Raw genomic sequence first — 8761 nt, 5'->3', positions numbered from 1 at the left:
TGCAAAATATGAAGGTGATAGGGGCTGTTTTTCTTGAGTTATTGCAAAGAAAGTTGCAAAAAGAAAGAAATATTTCAATACATCAAAGATAAATTTTAATTTCAACCAAGTTTTTTCACGTGATCCCGACAACGTATGAAAAAACAAAGGGCACACTTACGATAGCCCTACATCTCAGCTACAACATATTAAAATCTTAGAGAAATTCACCGAAGCATAAGTGAGCTAGTGCTCGATAAAGATAGTCATGTCAATTTTCATTTCCATAAAAATTGCACTCCCATAGAGATTACACGTAAACTGGTCAAATTTGACAAGGTTACCTTCAATCCATTTTTTCAAGGTAATGTCGTCATCAAATCAAAATTGTTTAATTACATTAATGAAAGAGTATTTCATAAGCTATAACATATTGAAATTTGGGTGAAAATTGGCAAAGGATTAGTGAGATACGCTCGAGTAAACTTGAAATTTGATGACGTCATTTTGAAAATTTACTTTTTTTACTTTATTAAGAAATTTGATATCTTTTAGTCATTTTATCAGCATAGCCAGCCCATGAAATGACATGTACAACTCATCAGCTTTCAGAATATGTAAAGAAAATGGGGGGTCACCGTCCACCCTGACGAGTAAAATCCGATTTAAAATTGGCGTTTTTTTGGCATAGTTGCACTGTGTATCCCCATTGACGCACGCGCGGAATTTTGAATTTGACGGGCCCGTATGACGTCATATTGAGTCGGATCGACTTGAAACTTGGTAGAAATATTCCTTGACATTTCGGACATCCGATCCGTGTGAAAAAACTGAAAATTTCTATTTCATATTAGCTGTGCGTGCGTATATGTGCGCGCGCGTACGCGTCCGTCCAATTTTTTCAATTTTTCAAAAAATGCTCCAAATGGTCTGAAACGTGTGCAAAAAAAATTTGAGCTGGATTTGAGCATACAAATATTTCAACGCGCGCGTACGCGCGCGTTTTAAGAGAAAAATGAATTTTGAGAATATGAGTAAAATGCGCATAACTTGAAATATATGTGACGTAAATTTCATTGAAATATTTCATTCCATTAATGAGATATGCATGAAAATGTGTTTTCATATAATGACGTCATAGTGACGTCACGGTCGACTGATCACTATGATTTTACTTGCGCTGTCGTCTTTGGGACATGACACATATATGGTATGAGTTTGACATTGAGAGGCAATGCACTTTCTGAGCTAACCTCTGCACAACTTTTGAGGAGAAATAAAGAAGAAGAAGAAGAAGAAGAACTAGAGATTGTAATTTGTCATTACTGACAAATTAAGGTGATCCGATTTTTTTTTTCATCAATGATTCGAGTCCTGATCGCAATAGGCATGACCATACAGGTTTCGTCTGTTGTTAAAAACGTTGGCCGTGTGATGTTTGAATTCTCGTTTAGAAAAGGGAGTCATATCTGCCATCTTTGGTACCAAATTCCGTATACACTAGATAACGAAGATATAACAACAAATACATATGACCTTTGACCCACCTTTACACTCCCAAGATGGCATCTGAGGAAAAAGTGGTTATTTTGTGAAATGATTCTTGCGACATCGTCTATACGTGTGCAAAATATGGAAAAGATAGGACAGGTATTCGCCAAGATACAAGATGAAACATTTATGACCTTTGACCCTAATTTACATACCCAAGATGTTGTCCGATCAAGTAGTTGTTATTTTATGAAATAATGTACGTGACATGAACTAAACATGTGCAGAATATGGGGGTGATAGGGCGTGTTTTTCTTGAGTTATTGCAAAGAAAGTTGCAGAAAGAAAGAAATATCTCAATACATCGAAGATAAGCTTTAATTTCAACCAAGTTTTTTATCGTGATCCCGACATCGTATGAAAAAACGAAATAGGATTAACGATAGCGCAAAGTCTCAGCTACAACATATTAAAATCTGGGAGAAATTCACCGAAGGATAAAAGAGCTAGTGCTCAATAAAGACAATCATGTCAATTTTCACATTAAAGAAAATTCCCTCCCATAGAGATAACACGTCATAACGAAGATACAAAAAGAAGTACATATGACCTTTGACCTCAATTTGCAACGACAAGATGGCATCTGAGTAAAAAGTGGTTATTTTGTGAAATGATCCTTGTAACATGGTCTTTGCGTGTGCAAAATATGGGAAAGATAGGACATGTATTCACTAAGATAAAGGGTGAAACACTTATGACCTTTGACCCTACTTTACATACCCAAGATGGTGTCCGATCAAGTAGTTGTTATTTTATGAAATAATGTACGTGACATGAACTAAACATGTGCAAAATATAGAAGTGATAGAGGCCGTTTTTCTTGAGTTATTGCAAAGAAAGTTGCAGAAAGAAAGAAATATCTCAATACATCGAAGATAAGCCTGAATTTCAACCCAATTTTTTGACGTGATTTCGACATCGTATGAAAAAACAAAGGGCACACTTACGGTAGGGTAAAGTCTCAGCTACAACATATTAAAATCTGGGAGAAATTTACCGAAGCTTAAGTGAGCTAGTGCTCGATAAAGATAGTCATGTCAATTTTCATTTCCAGAAAAACTGCACTCCCATAGAGATAACACGTAAGCTGGTCAAATTTGACAAGATTACTTTTAATCCATTTTTACGAGGTGATACCGTTATTCAATCAAAATGTTGTAATTTTATGTTTGAAAGAACATTAAATAAGCTACAACATACTGAAATCTGGGTGAAAATTGACAAAGGACTAGTGAGATACGCTCAAATAAACTTGAAATTTGATGACGTCATTTTGAAAATTTACTTTTTTTACTTTATTAAGAAATTTGCTATCTTTTAATCATTTTGTCAGCATTGCCACCCCATGAAATGACATGTACAACTCATCAGGTTTTAAAATATGTAAAGAAAATGGGGGGTCACCGTCCATCCTGACGAGTAAAATCGAATTTAAAATTAGCAGTTTTTTGGCATAGTTGCACTGTATATCGCCATTGACGCGCGCGCAGAATTTCAACTTTGACGGGCCCGTATGACGTCATATTGGGTCGCATTGATTTGAAACTTGGTATAAATATTCCTTAACATTTCAGACATCCGATCAAAGTGAAAAAACTGGAAATTTCAATTGCACATGAGCTGTGCGTGCGTATATGCGCGCGCGCGTACGCGTCCGTCCGATTTTTTCAATTTTTCAAAAAATGCTCTAAATGGTCTGAAACGTGTGCAAAAAAATTTTGAGCTCGATTGGAGCATACAAATATTTCAACGCGCGCGTACGCGCACGTTTTAAGAGAAAATATGAATTTTGAGAACATGAGTAGAATGCGCATAATTTGAAATATATGTGACGTAAATTTCATTGAAAAATTTCATTCCATTAATGAGATATGATTGAGAATGTGTTTTCATATAATGACGTCATAGTGACGTCACGGTCGACTGATCACAATGATACATTAGATTTTTCGTCTTTGGGACATGATGCATACATGGTATAATTTTGAAATTGATAGGCAGCGGACTTTCTGAGCTAACCTCTGCACAACTTTTGCGGAGAAATAAAGAAACAAAGAAGAAGAAAGAATCCGTGAAGTCGTTATTTTGTGAAATGATTCTTCCTACATCGTCTATACGTGTGCAAAATATGGGGAAAATAGGACAGGTGTTCACCAAGATACAAGATGAAACATTTATGACTTTTGACCCTAATTTACATACCCAAGATGGTGTCCGATCAAGTAGTGGTGTTTTATAAAATAAAGTACGTGACATGAACTAAACATGTGCAAAATATGGGGATGTTAAGGGCTGTTTTTCTTGAGTTACTGCAAAGAAAGTTGCAGAAAGAGTATCTCAATACATCGAAGTTAACCTTCAGTTTAACCAAGTTTTTAACGCGATTCCGACATCGTGTGAAAAAACGAAGGAGACTCATACGATAGCGCAAAGCCTCAGCTACAACATATCAATATCTGAGAGAAATTCACCGAGGGTGTTGAAGTTAGGCAGTGCTCGATAAAGACAATCATGTCAATTTTCACATCCAGAAAAATTCCCTCCCGTATGTACGTCATAACGAAGATACCTGTAGAAAGAAGTACACCACCTTTGAACGCACTTTGCACAGACAAGATGCCATCTAAGCAAAAAGTGGTTGTTTTATGAAATGATTCTTGTAACATGGTCTTTGCGTGTGTAAAATATGAGAAAGGTAGGTCATGTATTCACCAAAATAGAGGATGAAACATCTATCACCTTTGACCCTAATTTATACATACCGAAAAATGGCAGATATGACTCCTTTTTCTACATGAGAATGCAAACATCACACGGCCAATGTCTCTAGACACATTTGAAACCTGTATGGTCATCCTTTTGCGATCAGGAAACGAATCATTGATAAAAAAAAAATCGGAACACCTTAATTTGTCAGTCATGACAAATTACAATCTCTATGGTTTTGTGAAACGATTCTTGGGCATTGTCTATACGTGTGCAAAATATGTGAAAGATAGGACAGGTGTTCACCAAGATGCAGGGTGAAACATTTATGACCTTTGTGTCTATACTTTACATACCCAAGATGTGTCCGATCAAGAAGTTGTTACGTTATAAAATAATGTATATGATATGAAGTAAACATGTTCAAAATATGGTTGTGGTAGGGGCCGTTTTTTAATAGTTATTGCAAAGAAAGTTGCAGAAAGAAAGAAATATCTCAGTACATCGAAGATAGGCTTTAATTTCAACCAGGTTTTCTAACGTGATCACAACATTGCTTGAAAAAACGAAGGGCACACATGCGATAGCGCAAAGTGTCAGCTACAACATATTAAAATCTGGGAGAAATTCACTGAAGGGTGAATGAGCAAGTGCTTGATAAAGGGGATCATGTCAATTTTCACTTCTAATCCCGACATCGGGTGAAAACACGGAGGACGCTCACACTACATCTCAAAGTGTCAGCTACAACATATTAAAATGTGGGAGAAATTCAGTTAAGGGTAAGTGAGCTAGTACTCGATAAAGACAATCATGTCAGTTTTCATATCTGGAAAAATTCCTTCCCATAGAGATAACACGTACGATCATGAAGATACAGAAAGAAGTACCTGGTGTAGTACGTATGTCGAACTTTGACTCCACTTTGCACAGGCTAGATGGCATCTGTGCAAAAAGCAGTTATTTTGTGAGATGATTCTTGTGAAATGGTTTTTGCGTGTGCGAAATATGGGAGAGATAGGACATGTATTCACCAAGATACAGGATGAGAAAATTGTGACCTTTGTCCCTAATTTACATACCCAAGATGGTGTCCGATCAAGTAGTTGTAGTTATTTTGTGAAATAATGTGCGTGACATGAACTAAACATATGCAAAATATTGGGGTGATGGGGCTGTTTTTCATGCGTTTCTGCAAAGAAATTTGCAGAAAGAAATAATTATGCAGACCGATTTTTCGGCCAACGGCTACCCATGAAAGGGGGAAATGTACCATTCATCGCCGCAGCTTTGAGAATATTACTAGTACATGGGCGTCACCAGGGGGGGTGCGTTGGGTGCGAACGCACCCCCCTTCAGATCCTTTAAAAAAAAAAAAATAAAAAAAAAATTAGTCTGCGAGCGACCTCAACGCCGGACGCTAAATAATTATTCTTTTCTACTTTTTTTTATATTTTGCACCAGGGACACACACACACACACACACACACACACACACACACACACACACACAAAACAATTCGCACCCCTGGTTCTGGCAGCACTGATTTTATACTTATCTATTAGTATTCTACAGTATTTACTATTTATCGACCATACTGTACATCCGTACGATACGGAGCACTTATACACGTTTGCATGTACGTGTGCTACTTACAAGTATGTAGGGTCTATGTACGTTATTTCTGACCAATCCATATTGCCAGCCCAAGAGCGAGCCTTAGCCTCATAAAAAAAAATAAAAAGAAATGGAGGGGCAAGCATATTAATTGCCCCCCCCCCCCCGTAATCAATAATTCCCGAAATGAGAAGATTTTCTTGCTTTTGAAAGAAAACAAAAATGTTGCCCCCATGAAAATATTGGAAGGCAAGCGCACCATTTGCCCCACCCCACATAATCATAATTCCCGCGATGAAAAGATTTTCTTGCTTTTTTGTTAGAATTCAAGAAATCTGTCCAATTATTTCACCCAAAAGCAATGGCGTAACTACGGAGAGGGGGGGGGGGGGGGTGCGGCCCCTCCCAATGCGCTGGTTAAAAAAAAAAGGATTTCCCGAAATAGTAGTTCAAGTGTTAGTAAACTGCTTTTGAATGAAAGGGTGATCCAGAAATAAGATATCTTTCTATGATTTCTTTTAACCATAATTAAATAGGTATATAGTGTGAAACATTGTTCAAAAAGCCCGGACCCGACAAAAGATTGTGATTCCTGGTTGGCATTCTGCATATAAGCAGGATGTGCGCAGTGTACTCAGTACATCCGAACGAAGAGTCGCTACAATCAGGGGCTTCCACCTCCCTGCTACAATGTTGCGCAATGTGATGTAGAATGTACACCTTTGTACGTTACGCTTCGTTATATCAAAGCTAGATCATTGATTTTGCAGTGTTGCTTTACATACTAGTCTATATATATATATATATATATATATATATATATATATATATATATATAAATGTCTTGCATTGCCAATAAAAAGACTTGACCTGGGTTAATTCCTAACTTTTCCATGTATATAATATACACACACACAAACAAACACGCACAATTAGTTTAGGGGATGCTCTAAAGTGCAGATTTTGGACGTCCTTTCAACGCTTGGTCACTTCGACGCCACCTCGCTGGTCATACCTCCCCCAGTCATGAACATAAACCCACACCCTTGACTACCAGTGGCGGATCCAGGGGGTGGGGCGCACCGGGCGTCCCCCCCCCCCTTTAATTTTCAAAGCGAAAAAAAAAATAGCTGCAAACGGCAGTTTGTGGACAGTAAATAATGTCAAATTTTCAAGCTTGCTCGCTCCTCTCGCTTGCATTTAGTCGTAATGCCATTCTCCTGGAGTTGCTGCCAGTAATTGCCGGCAGTTGCGCCTGGTGCGCCCCCCTTAATTTCCAAAGCGAAAAAATATACTTGAAGCTACAAACGGCAGTTTGGGGACTGTAAAATGTCAAAATTTTCAAGCTCGCTCGCTCCGTTCGCTCGCATTTAATCTGTATGCCATTCTTCTGATGTTGCTGCCAGTAATTGCCTGCAGTTGCGCCCGGTGCGCCCCCCCCCCCCCTTAATTTCCAAAGCGAAAAAATATGGCTAAGAACGGCAGTTTTTAGACTGTAAAATGTAAAATTTTCAAGCTCGCTCTCTTCACTCACTCGCATTCAATCTTTATGCCATTCTTCTGATGTTGCTGCCAGTAATTGCCGGCAGTTGCGCCTGGTGCGCCCCCCCTTAATTTCCAAAGCGAAAAAATATAGCTACAAACGGCAGTTTGGGGAATGTAAAATGTCAAAATTTTCAAGCTCGCTCGCTCCGTTCGCTCGCATTTAATCTTTATGCCATTCTTCTGATGTTGCTGCCAGTAATTGCCTGCAGTTGCGCCCGGTGCGCCCCCCCCCCCTTAATTTCCAAAGCGAAAAAATATGGCTAAGAACGGCAGTTTTTAGACTGTAAAATGTAAAATTTTCAAGCTCGCTCTCTTCGCTCGCTCGCATTTAATCTTTATGCCATTCTTCTGATGTTGCTGCCAGTACTTGCCTGCAGTTGCGCCCGTTGCGCCTCCCCCCTTAATTTCCAAAGCGAAAAATATGGCTAAGAACGGCAGTTTTTGGACTGTAAAATGCAAAATTTTCAAGCTCGCTCATTCCGCTCGCTCGAATGTAATCATTATGCTCTCTTGATATTGCTGCCAGTATTTGCCAGCAATTGCGCCCGATGCGCCCCCTTAAATTCTAAAGCGAAGAAATATAGCTACAAACGGCAGTTTGTTTGTTTTTTACTGTAAAATGTCAACAATTTCAAGCTCGCTCGCTCGCTCGCTCGCATTTAATTGTTACGCAATTCTCCTGATGTTGCTGCCAGCAATTGCCGGCAGTTGCGCCCGGTGCGCCCCCCCCCCCCTCCTTTATTTCCAAAGCGAAAAAATATGGCTCCAAAAGGCAGTTTTTAGATTGTAAAATGTCAAAATTTTCAAGCTCGCTCTCTTCGCTCGCTCGCATTTAATTGTTATGCCATTCACCTGATGTTGCTGCCAGTAAAATTGCCAGCAGTTGCGCCCGGTGCGCCCCCCCCCCCCTTAATTTCCAAAGCAAAAAAAAAATATGGCTACAAATGGCAGTTTTTGGACTGTAAAATGTCAAAATTTTCAAGCTCGCTCGCTCGCTCGCTCGCATTTAATTGTTATGCAATTCTCCTGATGTTGCTGCCAGTAATTACCGACAGTTGCGCCCCGTTGCGCCCCCACCCCTCCTTTATTTCCAAAGCGAAGAAATATGGCTCCAAACGGCAGTTTTTGGACTGTAAAATGTCAAAAATTTTCAAGCTCGCTCTCTTCGCTCGCTCGCATTTAATTGCTATGCCATTCACCTGATGTTGCTGCCAGTAATTGCCAGCAGTTGCGCCCGGTGCGCCCCCCTTAATTTCCAAAGCAAATAGATATGGCTACAAACGGCAGTTTTTGGACTGTAATGTCAAAATTTTCAAGCTCGCTCGCTCCCCTCGGTCGCATTTAATTGTTATGCAATTCTCC

Source organism: Diadema antillarum, unplaced genomic scaffold, assembly GCF_040938485.1.
Source record: "Diadema antillarum isolate AM-2024a unplaced genomic scaffold, OU_Dant_1.0 scf00000026, whole genome shotgun sequence".
Taxonomy (NCBI): Eukaryota; Metazoa; Echinodermata; class Echinoidea; order Diadematoida; family Diadematidae; genus Diadema; species Diadema antillarum.
This window is presented reverse-complemented; position numbering follows the sequence as displayed.